The sequence below is a fragment of the Aricia agestis genome, chromosome 17 (genome assembly GCF_905147365.1).
Source record: "Aricia agestis chromosome 17, ilAriAges1.1, whole genome shotgun sequence".
NCBI lineage: Eukaryota > Metazoa > Arthropoda > Insecta > Lepidoptera > Lycaenidae > Aricia > Aricia agestis.
Genome location: NC_056422.1, coordinates 5587168 through 5613122, shown reverse-complemented (window position 1 = coordinate 5613122; position 25955 = coordinate 5587168). Strand labels below are relative to the sequence as shown.

Genomic DNA, 25955 nt, shown 5'->3' with positions numbered 1-25955 from the left:
AGGTACTCAATTAATATAATAAAATGCAACTCAAATAAAATTGACTTGACTGATAATGCAATTTTAGGTTATATCGAATCACATACTTTTTCATTTTTACAGCAGCTATCTGATCTAATTTCCTAGCGGATTTAGGAAAAACATTAAATTTGTATACTGACTACCTATTTTTGCAGTCTACACTGAAATAAATTTGCTTTAGCAAAGTACCAATTTAGCTCGGCAAAAAATTATTCGGCTGCGTTCAATCAAGTCATATCTAAAATGTCCAATAAAGCTTTGCTAGGATTATACAAGCAAATATTGTTTAATATTCTTGGCTATTATTAATAAGTACTTATCAATTTCTAAATGGCCAACTCGGTAAATAGTACCCTTACCGAATTTGGTTCAAAACAGACAAGCTTACGTTATTATTTCATGATAATTAAATTATTTAATTTTAAACATAATCACAGTAGGCTAAAAGTTATAACGAGTTCGGTTATAAACAGACAACGTTACATTGGTATTAAATAATAAGTAAGTTGTTTAATTTTAGACATAATCACAGTTGTCTAATATTTACAACGAGTTCGGTTAAAAACACACAAGGTTACATTGCTGTATTATGTTAAGTACGTTACTTAATTTTAAACACAAGTTTACATGGCTAATATTAAGTAACTGGCTATGATGCACACAACCGTGTTGCTTAGTAAAGGGAAAGAAGGTACTCATCTATTGGTAAATAAGCACAACTCGGAAATTAACAACAAAGTAAGCGAATACTATTTTTAACCGAGTAACTTGATAAATGATGATAAATAAACAAGGATTAGGCTGTGGGCCCATGTGAAGCCGCCAAATTCGGCCATTTGTGTCAAATCACTGCAGCGTGACGGACGTGTCTATAGTGTCTATTGAAGGGCCGACGCCTCACATCTAGAAGACAGGTTAAACTTATAAATTTTTTCATCATTTTGAAGTGTTACCAAACTATTCTTGTTTCTGGATGTGGGGCGGCGTTTGCTATACCTATCCATTGCATTTTTCAGGAGTTTTGAATACAATTAATAGTACCTAGTGCTATACTTAACCGCGGTGGTTTATAGTGACGTGACAAGTAGGTACCTATGTGGAAAGATGGATGAAGAGGTTGAAAATCTTCTTACAGCGTGGAACTTGGAAGAATATATAGAAGTTTTTAAAGGTACAGGTACAGGTACAGGTACAGGTACAGGTACAGGTACAGGTACAGGTACAGGTACAGGTACAGGTACAGGTACAGGTACAGGTACAGGTACAGGTACAGGTACAGGTACAGGTACAGGTACAGGTACAGGTACAGGTACAGGTACAGGTACAGGTACAGGTACAGGTACAGGTACAGGTACAGGTACAGGTACAGGTACAGGTGCAGGTACAGGTACAGGTACCTGCACAGCAACTCCTTCCTTAACTTATATAAAAGTAGGAGGGAACGTAACTACCTGTTGCCATGTTTAATGATATATTTCTTAAATTACAGAAAATTCAGTAACATCTTTATCCCTTCCCATGCTTACTGAAAGTATGATTAAGGAGATGATTCCATTAATCGGACCCAGAGCAATATTTTCAAAAAATTTAGAGGTTTATAAATCTAGTATGCACCCTAATGCAAATAATGAAAGTGTAAGTGAGGGCGTTTTCCCACGAGCCACGACACCGCACGACAAAATGCGGTGACGGTTCCGAGAGCCATACATTTCTATGGACCGTTTACTCACGCAATGATACGCACAGCACGACACACATTTTTGCAACCACAATTCGCTATGTTGTTACGTTTTTTTGTCGTGACGATTTAGCGACTATGTAGAACCTGTTTAAACTTGCACACGGCGCGACAGACCGCACGACACGACAGTTCAGCCCCCCTAGACAAGTGGCATTCGATTTCAAGCGTTTCGCTTGCGATAAACGATAATGAGCTAGGGCCGCGTCGCGCAGCCGCCTCGCTCTCCGCACGCGGACGCTCCGCGAAGCACTGTGCACGGCCCTAGCTCGTTATCGTTCATCAATTGCGAAACGCTTTAAATCGAATGCCACTTGTCCAGGGGGGGCAGTTTATTTCTTTTCTTGAACGAAGAGCGGTGTGGTGGTGTGTTTTTAAAATGGAAAATCGCTGCTGAAATCGTCTCGACAGAACGACAGGTCGTGTGCCGTGTATCGTGTATTTCTGAAATCGTGCCGTGTCGTGGCTCGTGGGAAAACGCCGGTGTTGGTACTTTACAAGCTGGTACTTTTTATTTTATTTTATGAATGATTTGCTTGCAGATTGGTGCTGATTTTTCTATAGGCGACCTACTAACATTTCCGCTTGACGACGAACCTTCGAGTTCCAAAACATTAACCTCCAGCACGCCTACTCCAAGTACATCGGCCACTATTCCTTTGCCTAGTTCACCAGTCATTATTAACTTACCTGAAGATCCGAAGTCCCTTGAAATATGTGTTTGTATTTTTTTACATGCTTGCATGAATTACCTACGTAAAAAATCCATGTACAATATATATATATATATATATATATATATATATATATATATATATATATATATATATATATATATATATATATATATATATATATATATATATATATATATATATATATATATATATATGCACGTTTATCTTTAGTGAGAATTATCGGAACCTGTATATTGCGACAAAATCCTAAACTAATTGTCAGATCTTCTGTATATGCGAATTGGGCGCGTGCGATTACTACGGTATTTCCACAAGAAAAATCGTCGGTATATTTTCATACCAAAATTGTGGAATCCACACGGGGCATCATAACAAGATTGGCTGGTAAATTACCAGACCAAATTCATAACCTGAAACGAAAATACAGGGATACTGGCGTAGTGGAGAAGCGCCGGCGAATTTCAAGGTCAGGGTCCTCACCTCAATCCCCGAGCTTACGTTTACCAGACGGACTAACTGATGAGAAAGACGCAGAAGACAAAATTTTATGGCTTAAAAATTCTACTGAACCTTGGACTGATGTAGAACAAAAGTGGAAAGAAACCACAGAAACAAGGCTTATAGCTTCAAAAGAATTATCTATAGCTCAATACTTCGATGAATACGCTGCTCTGAAAATTAATATTTTTGTGATGGCGGCTCTAGCTATGCATATATTAAGACCTTAAGAGTTTAATGTTACTTGAAATGATTGTTTTGTGTCCTACTCACTAAATCTAATTTCATTAATTACATATTTTCTTTCAGTTTCCCTCAAATTTGGTTCACTTCACGAAAAAAATCTTATCTCTCCATGCAAAGAATATATCAAAATATCCAAAACTTACATTTTTGATAGTATCTTTAAGTTAAATTAGAACTTGCAAGTTCATTGAAATATTCGTTGTAATTAAAGTTATGGCAATTATTACCAAATTGGCCGTTTTTAGCACTTTTACCCATAGCTTTAATTGCAGTGAGTATTTCATTGAACTTGCAGGTTGTAATTAAACTTAAACATACTACTAAAAATGTGGGTTTAGGATATTCTAATATATGCATGAAGAGATAAGATTTTTTTCGTGAAGTGGCGCTAGTTTCGCGGCACCACTCGCCTTCATATATTGTGTCGTTTGTATTGGTACTGGCAACAAACTATTTAAGTTATGGTTACCCAATACACTCCCTTAAGAATACAGAGCAACTTGGCTAAAAATACTAATCTTTATTGTTAGTAGTTGCATTTACCCAATGAACACGATTGACAGTACCAAGTAACTTGGATATGTATACCAATTTGAATTGGGTAGAAGTAACAAAGTAGATTGGCTGTCCCTAGCCAATAAACATGATTAACATTATCAAGTTACTTAGTTAGTTTTACGAAGTAAAATAGTTGAGCCTACTAAATTGTTATGCTAAACACAACAAAGCACCTTGGCTGTGGCGACAGTTCTTCTACTACGTTGGTTGTTGCTGTAACCGATTGAATTGATTTGTAATACTAAGGAGCTTGGGTATTGTTAACAAAGTAACTCGACTCACTATAGTTAAAAGGTTTGCTAAGTTTACTGAGAGGATAGATTAGTAACAACTAACCTTCGATACTGAATTTTACCAACTTACTGGGTTCATATTACCAACACATATATACGTGGGAAAGCCATGCTTCGGCACGAATGGGCCGACTCGACCGGATAAATACCACGTTCTCACAGAAAACCGGCGTGAAACAGCGCTTGCGCTGTGTTTCGCCGAGTGAGTGAGTTTACCGGAGGCCCAATCCCCTAACCCCTACCCTATCCCCTTCCCTACCCTCAACTATTCCCTTCCCTTTCCTTCCCTACCCTCCCCTATTACCCTATTCCCTCTTAAAAGGCCGGCAATGCACTTGCAGCTCTTCTGATGCTGCGAGTGTCCATGGGCGACGGAAGTTGCTTTCCATCAGGTGACCCGTTTGCTCGTTTGCAAATAGCAACAACTTGTTTATTTATAGCCGTTACGTTGTTTCAGTGTACGATACAAAAACCATTAAGACCAATTTCTAAAAATTTCAAAACAAGACTGACAAGTTTATTTGACTACTAACTGAGCCCCTTTTGTTGCATATTTTTGCCGCGGCAAGCGTGGCAATCGCTTTCTTTACCCCCTCCAGCCACTTCGCACGCTTCGAATAGGCACAATAGACAGAACGAATCAATAGACCGACTTATGCTAAGTACTCACAGTTCGCTCGATAGTTTTACTCCAAATCGAGTAATAATTATGTACTGAGTAGACCGCAAAACTCACAGCTCGAAGGCCCGAATTAAAATCGATTTAGAATAAAACTATCGAGAAATGCTGAATGTGTGGACGAAATCCCGACCGCGGGTTTTGTTCGACGTTATTGCTCGATTGAGCAAAACCGTATATGAGTATATATATATATATATATATATATATATATATATATATATATATATATATATAAAACCGTATATGAGTACTTAGCATTAGAAGTGTTCTCCATTATACGTTTGACGTATTTAAAAGACAACTTTTCTTCTTCGTGTCACATAAAATATCGGCGCGCAACGTAACTCTGCGTTCATAGCATGCTTACAGCGACTAAAACCACACCGATTAGTCAGTTTGTTTAAAGTCGGCCTACTGGTTTGTTCTGTCTATTGTGGTATAGGAATTGGTTTATCCGCCACTGCCAAGGGTACCTGTTCTGCTACTTTTAAAAGTACACTATGATGAGCAGAGTGAGGAACTGCAGTCCGATCTAACGCCTACATCTCTTCGAGGTTGAGGAGGTGCAGGTTCGGCCTCACGAGGAATACTTTCTTTAGGCAGGGTAGAATTGCCAACTATTAACAATTATTTTATTAATTTAGTTAATAGCACATTGAAAACAATAATAATAATTATTATTAATAAATAAAGAAAGATTTTGCGCTTAAAAATCTAAATTTTCAACGCCTAGTAAAAGGACATCAACGCGCCTACTGCTCTATTAAAGTCATAATTTATTTTTATTCTCTGTTTATTCTTTTTAAATGGCACATGTTTTTTTAAATTAATTTTAATTAAGTATTTTGTGGAAATATGTTCAAATGTTCTTTATAGCACATAGATATTAGTTTCGTGGCTTTTATTAAGAATCTAATAAGCTTTCAAGTAAAATAAACTTTGTTGATGTCAATAGGGATGATGACAAGGTCAAAGATTAGCGAATTTTGTTAATAAAATAAAGAAATCACGGTAAAAAATAAGTGCTCCCAAAATTTCAGTTCGATAGCATTTGTATTTTTTTTTTGTTATGCGCCTTCAAAGTTGGATGATCAAGTCGAATTTTTTTTCAATTAAATTTCTTAATATTTGGATACCATTCGATAACTTATGCAATTAAAAGCTACTTTTGTTAAGAAACCACTTTCATAAACGCAATATTTAATATACCTGTCGAACAAAGTTGTCTCCCTATGCGTACAAACTACGAAAGACTGACGTCATACTTTCGTAGCACTTTGTATGGAGCGTTTCGGGCAGGTCTATTTTATGAGATGTTTGAATTGTCATATATTCGTGAATTTTTAAGCTATCAGAGAAATTCTTTCAGCGATGTTTCTATTTTTTAAGGGTCTTTCAATTACCAATAAGAAAAAAAATTAGTCATCATGCCTATTTGTGAAGGCACCCTAAAACATTGTATCTAAATGGTCCCAAAGGTACCGCAAAGGCCCCACTTTCAGATTTACAAGATATCTATACTATTATAATATATAAAAATGGATTTTCAATTGTGTTAGTAACGCTAAAACTCGAAAACGGCTGAACAGATTGGGCTAATTTTAGTCTTAAAATATTCGTAGAAGTCCAGGGAAGGTTTTAATGTGACACGAAGTTCACCGGGACAGCTAGTCTATACATATAAAAATGGATTTTCAAATTTGTTAGTCGCGCTAAAACTCGAAAACGGTTGAGCGGATTGGGCTAATTTTAGTCTAAAAATATTCGTAGAAGTCCAGGGAAGGTTTTAATGTGACACGAAGTTCACCAGGACAGCTAGTATATAATATACGTCTATAGACATACTTAAGCATACCGTATCTGTCATTCACATAGTAAAGCTGAAATGCGGTAGCAACCATTAGTCACGATTGATTAGGAATTTAATGACTTAATTTCAATAAGTTTTAGCCCACACAAAATACCTATGTATTATAAACTATTAAATATTTGATAAATATACACATAAATAATTATGTGTATAAGCATAATGTCTTATTTTCATTCATACGAAAAAATATGAGAAGCCTTTACGTGGGAGAGCCGTTTTTCGCCGAGTGAGTGAGTTTACCGGAGGCCCAATCCCTACCCTATTCCCTTCCCTACCCTCCCCTATTCCCTTCCCATCCCTACCCTCCCCTATTACCCTATTCCCTCTTAAAAGGTCGGCAACGCACCTGCAGCTCTTCTGATGCTGCGAGTGTCCATGGGCGACGGAAGTTGCTTTCCATCAGGTGACCCGTTTGCTCGTTTGCCCCCTTATTTCATAAAAAAAAACTGTTACAAGATATTTAGTTGAGTAAGTAGGATTCATTTTGATAAAGCTTGGTGTAAGTTGGTGTTAGTAAAATTATGTTAAATAATTTTGCCGAGGAAACCAATTCATAATACATTTTCAGATTATGTCTATAGCCTCTTAAAACTCAGTGGTCTACTGTCCCTCTTACTAATAAAAATATCACTTCGTATCAGTCAAGGACAAGACATAGTATAACTGTGACGCCTGTATATAAAAAGCGTGAATCTCTTTAACCAGCTTTAAAGAGGGTATATTTATGTTATGTATTTTGGGAAACCACCGTGACTCGTGTTTATTGCATGCTTCAATTCGCACAATAGGTTTTCGTATGCGGAAACCTTTGAGTCCTTCGGAAAACCGAATCGGAATTCGATTCGATCCGGCCCGCCTTCCGTCCGACCATCCGGTATAAATCCTCGGAACTAATGTAGATCAGGATCGAAAAACCAGAGTCGAATGGCGCTCAGTTTTAGCGCGACCGGCTGTCCGCACGCACGCGTATAACGGAACGCGCCCGCGCATTCGAAATTCGAATAAATTTTTTGTTCTGTGCACTTTCGTTTTTGACATTTATATTTTTTTTCGTGTCATCCGAGGACAAAGGACATTGAGGTAAATACTTTTTTATTAGTAGCATAATTTCGTATTAATGAGGACATACATTTTTTAATCTCTCATGTGATTACGCAAAACTTTGATTTACGAGTAAAAATTAGAATGATGGTTTACAACTTTTTTGTCTATTATTATGTCATCGAGACGTATAAACAAATACTAATGTATAGTTATGTCAATAGCGAATCGTATGTAACGTTTGCGTACATCAAAGCTCAGAATTACAAGAGTCGTCATCGAAACAATCGACGATAAACCTTTCACTCGCGATATTATGATTGTAATTTGTGATTAACTGTTATAGCTGAAAAAGTAAGTGGAAGAAGTGGATAACTAACATTTTTAAATGTTCGCTTTCTTTGCATTTAAATGGAGGCTTTGAGACCTGGAAAAGATATTATGCAATCAAATTATATGAATGTTATGCTGCTGTATACATAAAATCCTTTTTTTAATTTCCAGGCCTGAGCCTCCACTTATGCAAAAAACAATTTTCAAACGTTTTATCTAGTAGTTACCCACTTATTATGTCTTTGCGGTTATGTCGATACTCCGGAGTAATAATTTATTTTGATTGATTTGTTTACATTTAGGTGTATGAGGATAATTTTATAACATTTTTCCTTAGGCAGACCGCGGAATTTTAATGTGATGATAATTACAAACAATGATAACGAAATACTTTTTTATAATATATTTTGTTATAAGTTATAATTTACATTTGAAACCAATTTATTGTAATTATAATCTATCTTCTAAATCGCACGACTATAAAACATTAAAAAAATTCATGTTAGATGAGTAAGTATAAATTCTAATTGATAACGGTAATTGATATTATTTTAAATAGCTAAAGTGGGTCGAAATTAGTTTTACATTCAGTTTAACCGAACTTCGGCAACTTGAACCGAACAAATTTTTCATTTTTACCGAATGTTCGGCCGAAGTTCGTATTCGGTCTTTACAATTTTTACAATTTTTGTTAACATTTTTTAAATTTAACTTAAATATCTTTTCAAAATGTGTTTTGCATGCCCGGGGGACTTACTAGTTTTACCCACTTAACAGGTATTATTTTCGATTTTTGATTTTGATAATTGATTTAGAAGTTGTAAAATGGAAACTCTTTAAAAATGCGACCGATATAAAATCTATTATGTTTATATCATAATCATGATGGATATATCGGTCGCTATTTCTTAAACTGCAACAGGCACATGCACAGAAATAAATCAAGATAGAACGGCTAAGCGGGTGTAGTACGCGTGTTTCAATCTTGCTCTGTCGTGCAAGATTGGTTGAACGTTCATTCAGTCAGTGCGCACGTCTCGACTTGAATACACCGGAATAGTTGTGCAAAAATGCCTCATTGTGCAGTGTCTAATTGTAAAAACAGAAGTACGAAAGTGAATTGGTCAAAAGGGGGCATTTCTTGCCACGGATAAGTTATTTGTCTGTCTTTGCGTTACTAAAAGCAAAGCAAAAATTGACACGATCGATTCCTTAGCAACGCACGCGCGTCACCGTTCTATCTTGATTTATTTCTGTGGGCACATGCAATCGTAATCGTAAAAACTCAAGTCCACTATAACTCGGTGACATCATGTGACATGTGGAGTTAAGGAACTGTGCTAATTGTTTCGCTCATCAACCGGATGTACGATTTGTAACACCAAACACCCAAAAAACATCACTAATGGGCCAGTAAACGGCTAGATAGTGCTTCGATCCCGTCCGGATCTAAAGACTATATAAATTTCTTGTGGACTGTATTAGAAGTTAAGATGTAAAATATATGATACATAAAAAAGGTTATTACGTTGAATAAAAGAACTGTTGCACCCCGGTCGGGGTGGGTTCATAAAAGAAGTGTCAAGTTGAAGAACCGGTGTTGCAAGCCTTTCTGTGTTGCTAGATAACACGACCGGAAGACGTCTTGACGTAGGCTGGATTGCTTGTGTGTTTTGCCCGTTAAAAAGGGAATAACCGTGTATGGTTATCCTAAATCGCGGAATCGCGTACAAGTATTCACATAAACGTCAAACGATTTTTGGAGTTTTGACTAATCAACACTTTTTTGGCTGCATCCAAACAATTTTGGAGCAGTAGGTACCAATGTTGAAGTAAAATAATAATAAAATAAAATAATAATTAATATTATGGCCTATCGCAATCGCCTAATACAATATCGACGACCTCAGTGGCTCAGTTGTTGGCGCGTTGGTAGCGCAAGCCGGGGGTCGCGGGTTCAAATCGCGCCGACGGAACAAAATGTTTTCAATTTCCTTGGGTCTGGGATGTGTATTAAATATAATATGTACTCGTATGATACAAAAAGTATAAAATATGTTTCCGTTGCCTGGTACCCGTAACACAAGTCCTTCAGGTGCTTAGCACGGTGCCAGACTGACGTGGTGTGAAGCGTCCATTCCATAGATACTATTATAAAAAAAATAGCAACACCAACTTGCAAATTCACTTTATCCAAAAGGCTTGCGATTCCTCGGGAGGCGAGTTTCTTTAAGCGACGGTAATCGCTTACCTATATTCGAATAGCTTGTTGTATAAAAACCAAGAAAAACAATAAAGCTTTTTGAACATGGCGGGTGACACGGTAGCCGTGTCATCTACTTCTATGGCGTATGACGCGGCTAACGTGTCACGAGAAAATTATATGCGGCCACTACTGAAAGTTTGAAAAAATGTGCGCCGCATTGAACCTGTTAATCGAAAAGGCGATTAAAAAAAATCGTAAAGTTTACATCCTATTTCAAAATATATGATGTAAACTTTTGTATCAAATTTTTCCAGTCACAAATACAGTATTTTTTTCAGTCGAAGTCAGACTTTCATATATTTTGTAAGATCTAAATGGGTTTTTATTCTATTATAAACAAAATAGATCGCTTAAATATTAATTATAATAGATAACAACAATTTAAACACTAAAAAAGCGAATCATCTACTTAAATTAAGCGATTTCATAACCTCCTTTTTGTAATTCGGTAAATAACAATATACCTGATTTATTGATGACCTTTTGTTTCGGTTCGCTGACCTCACGACTTTGTCTCCAATTTACCTGATTTCTTTATAATATACAGGTATTTCGGGGATAGCTCAAACTACCCGACGAATTTCGCTATGTTTCGAAGTAGGTTTTACTATAATAAAATATCAGAAAAATTAATCCCAAAATATCATCCCAAACATAATTATCCTGTGTATTTTGTCCTTTACCGGGACTTAAAGGGCTTCATTCAAATCAGTTTAGCGGCCTAGGCCTGAAGAGGTAACAGACAGCCAAACTTTCGAATTAGTAATATTCAGTATATTTATACGTGGAAGAGCCATGCTTCGGCACGAATGGGCCGGCTCGACCGGAGAAATACCACGTTCTCACAGAAAACCGGCGTAAAACAGCGCTTGTGCTGTGTTTCGCCGAGTGAGTGAGTCTACCGGAGGCCCAATCCCCTACCCTATTCCCATCCCTACCCTCCCCTATTACCCTATTCCCTCTTAAAAGGCCGGCAACGCACCTGCAGCTCTTCTGATGTTGCGAGTGTCAATGGGCGACGGAAGTTGCTTGCCATCAGGTGACCCGTTTGCTCGTTTGCCCCATTATTTCATTAAAAAAAAAAAGGATAAAAGCTAAGTACAAAAGTAAGAAGACTGGTGAGCTCTCACTGTATACCGTCGACATTTTTGGCGGACAAGTTTCAAACTAAATTGCCAGGTAATTAGACCACAGATAATAACAGGTCAATATTGTCTGTAAATCAATGATTGATTAGGTGTTTAACAGCTGAGTAAACATGCTGTAATTATAGTAGTTGGTAGCAGCTGGTATCTGGATACAGTAGTTGTTACGTGAGGTACCAAGTGGCAAGGACGGAGATTGTCAAAACCATAAAGTTAATATACCTAGCGGAATAGAGCAACAATCTCGAGCTGTCAAACGTAACCGAAATTGGTTTCATCTGTGTGAAAAATATGTGTACGTATACACTTACACAAGCATAATTGAACATGATTTCTATGAGATTAAATTGTCTACGTGCGGCACGTGCCGACTGGACGTCAAAAAGAGTGCTGCTGTCATGTATCACACGTCTCTTTTTACCACGCAGTGTTACTGATAGTGACATCTCTCTTGCTCAGGCCTTTGTTTCTCTATTCCGCTAGGTACATTAACTTTATGGTCAAAACTATTGCGCTTTGCTTTAAAGTATCTACTATAAGCTATGTCCACACTATGCGCTTTCGTCTTCAATTTTCGTCATCTTCTTTTATTCAACTTTCGTTTTGGCGCATTCAATAATTGAATGCGTCAACGAACGCAAAGCCAACATTGTCATTTTTGCTTTTTGGATACATGGCTTGCGTCCCGGGCATGCCTCACGTTCGCTGTTTACTGCGCTATAACTCATGCCCTTGACGAACAGAAAAAGGCACAGTGTGGACAAAGCTATTAGAGCTCTAAGACGGAAAAAGTAGTAAACAAGTATTATTTAAGTAACTTTATATATTATTTTTGTAGTCAGGTATTGTTTTATACACATTAAAATAATAATTTTAGTACTTACTCTACCTTAGGGCATGTAATATCGGCTGATGTTCGATTCGATTTTCTTTCGATTCGATGGAATTAAGTTACGATACTACAGGTTCAATTCAGAAATTCCGGAATCAGTTCCGGAATTAGAGAATACTACAAAAAAACAGTAAATCAGAATTCAAAATATTTTATTTAATCAAATCTTAATGAGAAACGAGAGATCAACAAAAATCTGACCTGACAGATCAATTAAACAGTCTTTTTATAAAAAATAATCAACTTTTCCGACGACGACCTCTGTAGCTCAGTGGTGAGCGCGTTGGTAGCTCAAGCCGGGGGTCGCGGGTTCGAATCCCGCCGACGGAACAAACAGTTTTCAATGTTCCCGGGTCTGGATGTGTATTAAATATGTGTATGATATAATAAAAATCATATATAAAAGTATTAAATATATATTTCCGTTGTCTGGTACCTGTAACACAAGTCCTTTAGGTACTTAGCACGGGACCAGACTGACGTGGTGTGAAGCGTCCATAGATATTATTATTATTATTATATTATTTTCAATAGTATTTTAGTAAAATCAACATGACAATGTCTTTTCTATCTAAGATATATCTACCTTATTCAATAACTACAAGTCTCAATAAACTAAACCAGTTATCCCCTTTGAGATCATGACTGACACAAAAAAATATAAAGACTCTTATTAAATTAAATAGCACAAAACTTGCATTATAGTATTTTTTTGGAATTAGAGATAATTTAAATCACACTTACAAAACTAAACAGAAACATCATGAGACAACAATCACTTTTTTTATAAAAGGATCGCTCTTCTTAATAATGTGTTCTCAGAATTATCATGGCATCTAACATTTTGTCAAATATAAGCAAATTCTGTTTCCGTTTGGTATTTTTCTTAGTAAGTAATAATGAATAATTAAATGAATATCGGATTGCGATATTATCTTCAAATCCGGAATTGTAATATCGAAAAAAACATTCCGAAATTCCGGACTTTACGAAATCTCGGAATTCCGGGATCCATGCTCTACTCTACCTGCTAAGCAAGCTTGGCATACTAGCGCTATCTAATAATTTTCTTTATAAATTAAATTAATTTGGGCTTAAACGACGCATATTATTATAAAAACCTCGGAGATAAATGCATTCTTGTGCCCAAAATTTCAACTATCACCAAAACTTTTTGCCTCTTAAACTCCGTTTATTCTTGGCCTTTCCTCGAGTCTGTAATTACTATAATTTCTCTATTTTAATATTATAATACTCATTGACACCTCTAATAGTAATTTTTGTCTTAATTTTCAAACTTTGCAAAGCACAAACAAAGCTTTTGATCGCTAATAAGCTTTCAAGTTTGCCAAGCTGACTACTTGGCTATGTGGAGCGATTATCCTTTGAGAAAACTCAATTGTGTTTTCTCAAAGGATAAAAATAATAAATCTCAAAGGTTAAAAATAATAAATAGTTTCTAAACAAAATATTATGTAGTAGCTTAATAGCATGCTACTACTTCGTTTAGGACACTGGCATAGTAAAAGGAGGGGAAGTAAGTTATCTTCATACAAAGGCACCGCGCGCGGCTTGTATGTGTGCGCCATAGTATCAATGCGTCGCCACGTACGGCACACAACAAAATCTCGGCGGTACCAGCCTCTAAAACTCCGCCGAGATTTTGACTTACTTCCCCTCCTTTTACTATGACACTGGTAGTATCTGCCTTTGACTCGTAAATATTTGACGCAACGATTTTAAATGAATTTCAAAACGGTTGCAACTTACACAACAGATGAGTGATTGGTATCAATTAGCATTTTAAATGTTGCATCTATTCGGCAGTCACATGATTCTTATAGATCAGCCTTTCCCAAAGTGGGCGATAACGCCCCCTTGTGGGCGCTGAAGGTCTAAAGGAAGGTGTGGGACCCAGAAAAAAATGGGTGCGTTGTGTAGAGGCTTGGGGGAGTGATTTATAAAATGAAACAAAGGGGGCGCTATAACATATTTTTTTCTTAAAGTGGGCAGTACACAAAATAAGTTTAGGAACCTCTGTTATAGATGAAAAACTCTCGAAAGTTCTTCCGTTCTTTATAATCTAGGGACTCCTTTTCTTCTATCCACAATAGTTTCTGCTACATCCCTTAATGATAAATTATATTATATAAAAATCATGTTAAATGCAATTGCATTGAAAATGGTGGTTGTAGATTAGGTCGAAAAAAATATAGAGTAATTACGATTATTAGGCTCTTAATATAAAAAAGTTTTAAACTGCCGTAGCAATTTTCAACTATGTAGGTATGATTGCTTAAATACTATGGTAATTTCCATTAGTAATACAAAGTAAAGCTTACGACATGCTTTTTAATGGGAATTAATTTAAAATTTCACAACATGTAACGCAGAGGCTTTAAGGCGTAGCTTACATAAAGTCTTTAAAATTATTGAGTTTTATGTACAAAATAACAGATAACTGAATCTGTGTTAGGTCCCAGTTTCAAGTATTAAAACACTTGTAAAATAATTACTGACTTGCTTATAAGCAAGCACGTAATTGTAAAATAATAGTAAAACGTTAGTATTTTTATTAGTCAGCAGCAATAACTCAAAACTTCAAAAATAGGGGTAAAATCTTAACTAGATCTCAATTCTCAAGTTTACTTTTTACCAAATGCATTCACTAAATGTTGCTTCATTCATTCTGATTCATTCAATCAGAGAATGTTTTCATAGGCACATCGGCTACGTAACTTGTTCGGGATATACAAGCCCAAACGTTGCTAAAGGTCAATCTGATGGCAAAAAAATGGAAAAAATAAATTGACGCTACTGGGGAAATTGGAGCAAAACGTTTGATACTTTTTTTTCCCTATAGCGGCTGATTATCTGTGTGATACATGCAAATGTAAAAAAATATCCAATGATTAATGAATTTTTTTTAAATCTCCCATCCAATTTGCCATGAGATTCTGGTAGACCTATACAGTTTGCTAGTTGTCCACTTTATATTTTTATGTCTACGTCCCATTTGCTCACCTTTTATCACCACCTTTCTGCTTACCCACCCCTTCAGATTTTGTGATAGTCAAAAGCAAAGTGATGTTCCCAATCTCTAGGGCCTAGCTCCTATATGATCTAGCCTACACTCTAACTTAATTATTACAAGTTATAAACTTATTACTTAGAGTTTAACTAATAATAAAACAATTTTATAGTTAGGAAGGCCTAATTTGCATGGTAATTTGGCATTGCCTCAATGCTACCCTCAATGGTAGCAAAAATGGAAGATGTCGCAACCTGTCATATTGCAAATGTCAAGTAGTTTGTTTGATTTTCTAATGATAATTTCGTAAAGCTTTAGAGTGTATCTGTGACCAAACGGATAAATTATATTATTATTGGTTCGTGTTTTACGTGGGAGAGCCATCCTTCGGCACGAATGGGCCGGCTCGACCGGATAAATACCACGTTCTCACAGAAAACCGGCGTGAAACAGCGCTTGCGCTGTGTTTCGCCGAGTGAGTGAGTTTACCGGAGGCCCAATCCCCTAACCCCTACCCTATTCCCTTCCCTACCCTCAACTATTCCCTTCCCTTCCCTTCCCTACCCTCCCCTATTACCCTATTCCCTCTTAAAAGGTCGGCAACGCACTTGCAGCTCTTCTGATGCTGCGAGTGTCCATGGGCGATGGAAGTTGCTTTCCATCAGGTGACCCGTTTGCTCGTTTGCCCCCTTATTTCATAAAAAAAAAAATGTACTATCAGAGAAGTTGATTCCTAGGAAGATGGGGGACCTACGTAGTTTGGTCGCGTTACGTCAAACCCAGCCGACAGACACAATTAAAACCATAATTAAAACATTAAATTGGCATGATCCGATCAAATGACGTTGGTCTGTCAACTGCCTAGGAATCAATTTTCTTGATGGTACTTAAGTAGTATGAATTGTTAAAGAAATACAAAGGATAGTATATCCTTTATAAAAATAAAATCGAATGTTTTTTTTTAATGGAGCGAGCGATATTAACCTAAAATAAAGAGAAAGTGCACAGCTTATAATATTAGAACTAGGAAGAACTACTTAAGTCTATAAAAGCTGAATTTTCACTTATTTTAAGTTTTAACCAGCACATTGGGGTCATAATTTCCACAACAACTGTCAATTAATAATAATAGCTCCCACACCGGTTTCGGTGACGGTGGCCGGTTTCATTGAACCAGGCCAGCTACGCAGGAGTAATTTATAGTGCCCAAGTGTGTGCGCAGTACACTAGAGCACTCTCTATTCCTTCACTCTCATAACCCAGTGGGACGGAAGACCGACACGACTGGCGAGAGATCAGGCGCAGGACCGACTTTTTACATGCCCATCCGACGCATGGATCATCTTACTTGTCAGACAATCAGGTGATCAGCCTGCAATGTCCTAACCAAACTTGGAAATAACATTCAAGTTTCCAACGCGGGAATCGAACCCACGACCTCCGAGTCAAGACCCGCGCTCTATAATACCACTAGACCACGGAGGCGTTAACTGTCAATTATCCTATTGTTGAGACTGCCATTTCCTGAACCTGATAATTAAATTTCGATATTTTATTCGGCGGACAAAAACGTTACATAACACAATCAGTCCACACCGGTCTTGCCCGAGGCGCCAAAAGCTGACATTAAAGAGACAATACTACAGTGAAAACAGGCTAAGCGCGAACCGCAAATCGGATGCTGGGCTTCGTAGTTTTTCTCTATATTCATAAAATCTTTTCAATTTACCAACAAATGTATTATATTCATAGTGAATATAGTAATATATTATTCACTAAGTATAATAATATCAATAAAGGGAAGAATTTAAAAACTAAATTATTTGTTATAAAATTTTATGGGGACAAAATATACGTGAGAGAGCCATGCTTCGGCACGAATGGGCCGGCACGAACGGATAAATACCACGTTCTCACAGAAAACCGGCGTGAAACAGCGCTTGCGCTGTGTTTCGCCCAGTGAGTGAGTTTACCGGAGGCCCAATCCCCTAACCCCTACCCTATTCCCTTCCCTACCCTCGACTATTCCCTTCCCTTCTCTTCCCTACCATCCCCTATTACCCTATTCCCTCTTAAAAGGCCGGCAACGCACTTGCAGCTCTTCTGATGCTGCGAGTGTCCATGGGCGACGGAAGTTGCTTTCCATCAGGTGACCCGTTTGCTCGTTTGCCCCCTTATTTCATAAAAAAAAAACTCATTTTAACAACTTTAAATAATGCTCTTCTGAAAATACTTCCCAACATGCTATAAAATTCCACACCTGACTGATATAAATTTGCGAAGGTGTTAAGAGTAGGTAGACAATTGAAAATAAATTATGTATTTAACGATAAAAGCTACCTTATATCGTCGTGCTACCATTTCAAGAGAAAGATTTACATAATGGGTCAGACGGGAAATAAAGATCACGTATTTGGTAAAAACAAATAAACTCAACTATAAAGTTCAATAAAACTGTAAAGTTCATGTTGAAAACGGCCGATACAAATCAGCGAAATAAATTTTGGGTGTAATTTAAATATTTCAGCTTATTATAGAAGGGTAAAAATAAAAATTGAGAGATTGAGCTGATGAAAACAGACTGTATAATAGTATAATTAAGATAGATAAGGCTATGTAGGCATGCTAGTATAGTATTAGGACAAAGTACAGACTTCAGTTCTATATGCCTATATATCTTGTCCTTATGAAAAGCAAAGCTGTTAGTAAACTGTTAGTACTCAACTAGGAAGGTCGATTCTGCTAAACAATCTCACAATACTTCAGTGTCGTTTCGTTGTAATATTGGTAAGTATAATAAATCTGCAAGATGGTACTCTCGTAATTATTTAAAATAGGGTAAGGTTACTCGTAAAATTTTCGTATTAAAACAATTCTACCCGTTCAGACAATAATATAATAATAATAGCTCCCACACCGACTTCGGTGACGGTGGCCGGTTTCATTGAATCCAGGCCAGCTACGCAGGAGTAATTTTATAGTGCCCAAGTGTGTGCGCAGTTCACAAGAGCACTCTCTATTCCTTTACTCTCATAACCCAGTGGGACGGAAGACCGACACGACTGGCGAGAGATCAGGCGCAGGACCGACTTTTAACATGCCCATCCGACGCATGGATCATCTTACTTGTCAGACAATCAGGTGATCAGCCTGCATTGTCCTAACCAAACTTGGAAATAACATGTTTCCAACGCGGCAATCGAACCCACGACCTCCGAGTCAAGAGCCGCGCCCTGTACCACTAGACCACGGAGGCGTTCAGACGATACAATACTCGTCGAGTATACTCATTGCTGTAAACTATTTAAATCTATCATCGCTGTTATCTCTAAATACTTATTATACAATAGTATATGTACTAATTTGTATTCTGTGACAATAGACAATAATAATATAGTACCTACAGACAATTATAAAGCAAGTAAAACAAACAAACGCCACGCCATATCAAATAGATGTTATAATAGATAACAATAGATGTTTAATTAATTCGAACGCTAAGCTATTATTATGTATCAATAAAATATCAAACAAAGTTGTACGTGTTATACGTGACCATATCATTGTTAGTATACAAGTGATAAAAAATAATGACAAAGACAATTACTTAAAGTGCAATTAGGGAATAAAGGTAGAGAAAAAATTAACGCAAGAGTCGTTACGTAATTCCTAAATACAGGACTACAAGCGTCACTCCTGACAAAAAAACCTTGTCACTGTGTATACGTAAGTAATGAATAGAATATTATCATTCTAAACTCAAAGGCGAAAGGAGGGATGTATTCGCTTTAAAAGTGGTTCGTTTTAAAAATAAATGGATAATCGTTTTCATTAAAAGTAAATCTGTGTACATACTGTATTGTAGGCATGAAAGTTGTCAGGAATAAAAATAATGATTTGCACGAAAGCGAAAAAAATAATTAAAAGAGTAAAGACACATGAATGTTTTGGGAATATTCGAGACTTTGGATGGCCTTTTACAATTCGTTAATAAACAGTTTGTCGAAAGCGAGCAAGGAAAGTTCATACGTAACGTAAGAATAACAGTACAAGGAATTAAATACAATGGAGGACATAATACATTGCACTATACTGTTGACTGAAGTTGGCTCCATTTCCGGGTCTTTGTAGACAGACCAATCAGAATATAAACTTGATTGTAGAAAGGGCATTATCCAACGACGCTATGTTAAAGTTTTGTTCTAGAATCTTCTATTCTTAAGATATTGAGAAGGAAGAAGTTAAAAGATATCGAGATGAAGCCCTACTGAGAGTAGAATAAGATATCACTATGTATCTATTTTGTGACAAGTCTTCGATACGCAAGGTTTGTGAGGAATCTTAATTATGTAGACGACATAATAAGTATTAGGCACTCTAATAGAAACACAGATATTGTATGGTGCTACTCACAGAACATGGATCTAGTTAGAACCGCCATGTCGCTCCAATTTGTATGAACACGAGCGTGTCACTTTTTCCATACCTACTGTGACGTCACAAGAGCGCTTTAGTGATGGGAATACCCGTACGCGCGGAATCGATTCGAAGGCATCGCCGCGTCCCGTCTCTTTGGCCACTTTAATAGGTATACCCATTTTTTAATCGATTATTATTCGAGTTAATATACAGAGGAATGATAAATCTAAAGATACGTGCTTGCCAGGACAGCTAGTAATATATTATATTATTCTAAACTAAATCACTAAACAGGAACATAAATACATCTATACATCTATACATATAAATAAAATTGGAGTGTCTGTTTGTAATATTGAAAGAACCGTTTTTACCAGATGCATATGAATGTTATTTCCAAGTTTGGTTAGGACAATGCAGGCTGATCACCTGATTGTCTGACAAGTAAGATGATCCATGCGTCGGATGGGCATGTAAAAAGTCGGTCCTGCGCCTGATCTCTCGTCAGTCGTGTCGGTCTTCCGTCCCACTGGGTTATGAGAGTAAAGGAATAGAGAGTGCTCTTGGGTACTGCGCACACACTTGGGCACTATAAAATTACTCCTGCGTAGCTGGCCTGGTTTCAATGAAACCAGCCACCGTCACCGAAACCGGTGTGGGAGCTATTATTATTACATACATTTTTTACAATTTTTGTCTGTATGTCTGTCTGTCTGTCTGTCAGTTTGTTCCGGCTAATCTCTGAAATGGCTGGAGCGATTTTGACGGGACTTTTTTTGACACATAGCTGATGTAGTAAGGCATAACTTAGGCTACTTTTTAAACGACTTCCGATGTAGACCGATTTCCAAAATTATTTTGTTGTTGTATGAGATGTAGCCCGAATTTAGTGAAATGATCACAAAAGTGATGATCTGATGATGCAATCCATAGGAAATCGACAGGACTCCTTCAAATTTATATGGAAACATATAGTGATTTTACGTTTTTCTGAAGGATTCTAAGCTTATACTACCAAAAAATAAGAATTTGCGCTGAAGTACACCCTGGTTCCGAAGATGCTGTACAGAACTCTTGAATCCTTATATTTAAATGTTCGGCAATTTTGGCGTTGTTTCAGCAACTAAAAGCATATTATTATGTCAATGTGTCAATAATACTAATCATCATCATCACTATAATTATGCCATGAATCATCACATTATTATCAAAAATTTTGCCTTTGATTATATTATTGTTCCACCGTTTGTTGACTGATTTTTAGGGTTCCGTAGCCAAATGGCAAAAAACGAAACCCTTATAGATTCGTCATGTCTGTTTGTCTGTCTGTCCGTCCGTATTTCACAGCCACTTTTCTCCGAAACTATAAGAGTCTATGGATAGGTCTTAAAAAATCATAATATTGAGGTTTTTAATATCATTTTTTTCTAACCTGAAAAATTGGTTTGAACTTGATCTAGCAGGTAGTTTTTTATACGTCAATATAAATGGTAAATGGTAAACCTTAACTTTTCTTTCATTAAATCAACTGAAATATAAAAATAAATCAAAAAACTTTTAATTTCATAGAAATAAACCTTATAGCTGCTGCGAAACCCTTCATGGGCGAGTCCAACTCGCACTTGGCCGGTTTTTACTATTTCGGTAAGGAAAGGGACAATTTGTTTCTTTTTAAAGCTTTTATTTAACTTGCTCTGTATGTATGTAAGTATGTATGTTACGGTGGAATTTTGGAACTCAATTTTAAGGTAGATATTGCATTTTCTTTTTTTATCGCATTTTGCTGACGCGGACGAAGTCACGGGCAACAGCTAGTGTTACATAAAATATAATTATCGAGTCACAAAATATCTCAAAGCGAACATTATCATTCCTCTGTTTCATGTCTGTTTCGAAAATCGATTAATTAGAATCGAGAATATGTACAACACTATTTGCTTCATTTGACAGAAAAATGAGAATATTGACTGTACCTCGAAACTAAGCGATGAGTGAAAGTATCGATTGTTTTATTTCCATTGCGCGCTCAATAGCGGACAAACAGAACGGGCTCTACAATTTTCTAACTAAAGCGGCAATGTATTATGAATCATGCGGTACACACGCAGTTACGTAGATTTCATGGTAAAAACTATTACCACCCACGATTAACATTAAATAATTGATTTTAAAATAAAGGACACATGATATAACAATAAAATTACTTACCGATCAAAAGAAATGTATCCACTATTTAGACCAACGTTTCTAGTCGAATTTCCACAGCCCAATACGGCACAATTAGACATTTTTAGAATTCCGATTGACGTCCGATTCCGGTAACGGTGGAGCGCAGACTAAAGAACAGACTTGCGAAGTTTTGACATTGTACAAAGTTTGAGAACGCGATGGCACGCGAAGTACCTACATACACATGGCAATTCTAACTATATCCATTTCTGTGGTGCTACTATATTTTAGCACGATAAACGATAAGATGAAAATGGCCAAAAAGCGAATCGAGGCACAAAATTCAAAATAATATAAAATATCAACATTTGCATCATACTCTGTGCCTAGTTTTTTTTTACCGTAGTATGATTATACCTTACTTTCTCTTTATACAAACATGTGTACAAAACATAACAATCAACCATGTCATAGTCTTAATAATTACGTTAATACTACAATGGTATATAAAAAATATAGCGAACAATTATAGTCACGGCCGTCGGTACATTCCAACGCCACTGGAAGTAAAGCAAGGTCGCACAAGACGGTAGTAAAAAGTACATAACAATTTTTGCTAATATCTTACGCGGATCTAGACCTTTTGATTACGTTTACTAGGTGTTTGATGAAATGACAAAGAACTTTGTCATTTCATCAAACACCTAGTCTCGGGCGATTTGGTAGTTAAATGCCGAATTTGTGATATTATCAGGAGGTTCAATAAAACTTACAATAATAGTATTTTAAAAAGATAATAAAATCGACTTCAAGTTGTACGTAATTAAGAATTAAAATTCCCTATCTCAAGAACTAATGAACCGATTTTGATGAAACTTGCAGTATTCCCTAAGTTGAACAATACCTAGTACAACAAAAAAAGAATCACTTAAATCGGACTTGTAGTTCCGGGATATTATGTTTGTGCAAACATAAAAACATACATACATACACTTTTGAAATTTGGCACATTTGTTCAGAAGCTGCTATAGATTAACATATACAAAAACTGGACAGTTCTGGATATATTACATACATACGCGTCGAATTGATAACCTCCTTTTTTAAGTTGGTTAAAACAGACTTTAGATTGCAAATTATACAAACTACGACCTAATGTTTTTAGCTCTAAGAAGTTATAGACGTAATTTCTAAGCGTGGTCAGCGTGAACAGTTGATTTCTGTGCTTGCACCACAACGTTGGGTGTCCCTTGGGACCAGTGGCGGATTAACCCTTAATCAAATTAAGCAATTGCCTAGGGCATCACGTCTGAGGGGACACCAGAAGAAGCACAAAAAAATCCGTCCTTAGGGCGCGTTCACATCTCACTCTCACGTCACCAAAAACCACACCAAAAAAAGTTTCTTGGAAAAAAACTAATGTTTTGGGCGGTAAAGGCTTAAGACCGATTTTAGTTGACGTACAGATAGGGAGGCCCACAGGCATGGATTGCTTAGGGCATCAAGTAGTCTTAATCCGTCACTGCTTGGGAGCCTTATCTCTTCAACGTTTACCAATGTTTTTTTAAAGTCACCTAAGTACTTCGGTCCTTTGGATCCAGTTCAAAATATATGAGCGTTAGTAAGAAGGTTTTTATGCTAAAAGACATAATATAAGTGCACCCTAACACTTAACCTTGCGTTGCTTGGGGTGCGTTTGGTGAAAACCAGAAAAGACTCTTAAGAGGATACACCAGGGGCTAGAGAATTTAAAAAAAAAGTACGTGTAATATCTATAGCTGTCTCCCTTACCTCAAGCCTATACCGCAGAACGCGATAGAGACAATAACTGCAGAAAATCCAGAAAATCAACGATTCGTTGTCCCCTAATTCCTTCTCCAAAACTTAACCGATTTAAGTACTTTTTTCATTAAAGATTAAAAAAAGGCTTGAGCTGAGTTCCTATGTTTTGCTTTATTTGAGAGAGAGAGAGAATCTAGCCAAATCTGTTTTCTGGACGTTTGAACACAGCGGAAAATCTGGCCATTTTTTTGAGTTTTTGAACGTTCATATCTTATTTAATAATTAAATTATGAAAAAAAAGAAAACATAGGGACATTGTATTAGTGGCCGTAGATATTCAGGAAAAAAATTATAACTCTACTAGCATTATCCAGGGAGGAAACAGGGGACAACGTTTGTATGGAAAAAAGGGCGGTGTGGACTCCTCTTAAACCCCTCAAGGGTTGTATTATAAAGAACAACTTATTATGTACTATCAGAGAAGTTGATTCATAGGCAGATGATGATATACGTAATTTGGTCGAGTTATGTCAAACACAGTCGCCAGATTACATATATAATTGAATTGACATAAGCCGACTACATGACGTAGGTCCGTCAACTGCCTAAGAATCAATTCCCTCGATAGACCTACCTAATTTGGTCGCGTTATCTAAAACCCAGTCGACAGATCACAGCTTCATAGCTAACATTAAATTGACATAATCCAATCAAATGAGGTAGATATTTTCGATGGTACAAGCCAGCAGTACCGTAAATGTTAGAGAAACATCTCGTAGTATGTTTGGGGGAAATTGTTGTACGCAATGAATGTTCAATGACACCTATAGCTGGCGGCGACGTACTAACAACCATAGCAAACAAAAACATTCAATGCCACACCATCCGTTGACTCTTTACTAATTCTATTGATGAGTTTCCAACAAAATCCGAAATTGTGTCTATTTGTCTCTGTGTCCGTCTTCTGTTTCCTCTACACACGTTCTAGCCGCTAAACTGATCTGCGGGGCTAAAATGGTCACATTTAGCAATTCCTCTCAATCAATTCAGCAAATGAATTGTCAAAACTGTCAAACTGACAAATCAGTACAAAAATACAGAAATGAATTGCAAGCAGAGTTGCATTTTGCGATTTTAGAAAAATGAATCATGTTATGATTCATGTCATGATTCTTCAAAGCGACCATTTTAGCCCCGCAGGTGCCTTACTCCCGAAACTGATATCGATTTCGATTTGTGATTTCAACGGTTTTTTGACACTTTAGACATCTAAAATATGTCTAAAAAATGTCAAAAAAACCGTTGAAATCGAAAATCGAAATCGATATCAGTTTCGGGAGTAAGGCACCAGAATGAAATTTATAACAGATAGTTTTTATCTCTATGAAAGAAAATAGCTTTAAAATGTCTTAACTCTTAAGGGTGGGTTGCACCAACTTACTTTAACTATAACTGTAACTTTAACTATAACTTCAATGCAAAATGTCAATTCTTTGGTTAAAGTAAATAAAACCGGCCAAGTGCGAGTTGGACTCGCCCATGAAGGGTTCCGCAGCAACAATAAGGTTTATTTTTTATGAAATTAAAAGGTTTTTGATTTATTTTTATGTTTCAGTTGATTTAATGAAAGTTAATTTAAGGTTTACCATTTATGACGTATAAAAAAACTACTAGCTAGATCTCGTTCAAACTAATTTTCGTTAGTAGTTTTTATAGTATATATTTTTTTAGAATTATCATGCCCCTACTTTAGAAGTTAGAGGGGGGAGGACACACATTTTACCACTTTGGAAGAGTCTCTCTCGCAAACTATTCAGGTTAGAAAAAAATAATATTAGAAACCTCAATATGATTTTTTAAGACCTATCCATAGGTATCCCACACGTATAGCTTAGATGAAAAGAATTTTTTTTTTGTTTCAGTTGTACCTATGGGGACCCATAAATGTTTGATAATTTTTCCATTTTTGTATCAAAATCTTAATGCGGTTCACAGACTACATCTACTTACCAAGTTTCAATAGTATAACTCTTATAGTTTCGGAGAAAAGTGGCTGTGACATACGGACGGACAGACAGACAGACAGACATGACGAATCTATAAGGGTTCCGTTTTTTGCCATTTGGGTACGGAACCCTAAAAATGGACGCTATATGTATTTAACCATAACACTGCTTTAAATGAACTTGGCAACGTCATTTTTAACAGTTCTTTACCAGCAACGCCCCCGCCCATGTTCATTTCAAGCCTTATCGGACCAGCTGTCATCTGTC

General features: G+C 36.6%; 1 protein-coding gene and 1 long non-coding RNA gene across 3 annotated transcripts in view; both read left to right on the top strand.

Moving 5' to 3' along the window:
- Nucleotides 1–897: 897 nt before the first annotated feature.
- On the top strand, nt 898–1592 carry LOC121735712. Its single transcript, XR_006036896.1, has 3 exons — nt 898–935; nt 1038–1192; nt 1511–1592. It is a non-coding gene; the product is annotated as an uncharacterized LOC121735712 (long non-coding RNA).
- Nucleotides 1593–7555: 5963 nt separating this feature from the next.
- Nucleotides 7556–25955, top strand: part of LOC121735477 (protein spaetzle 3) — a 48540-nt gene continuing 30140 nt past the window's right edge. For both annotated transcript variants that reach the window (XM_042126310.1, XM_042126311.1), the window contains exon 1: nt 7556–7684. The gene's annotated coding sequence lies outside the window, so the exon portion shown is untranslated. The remainder of the gene's footprint in view (nt 7685–25955) is intronic.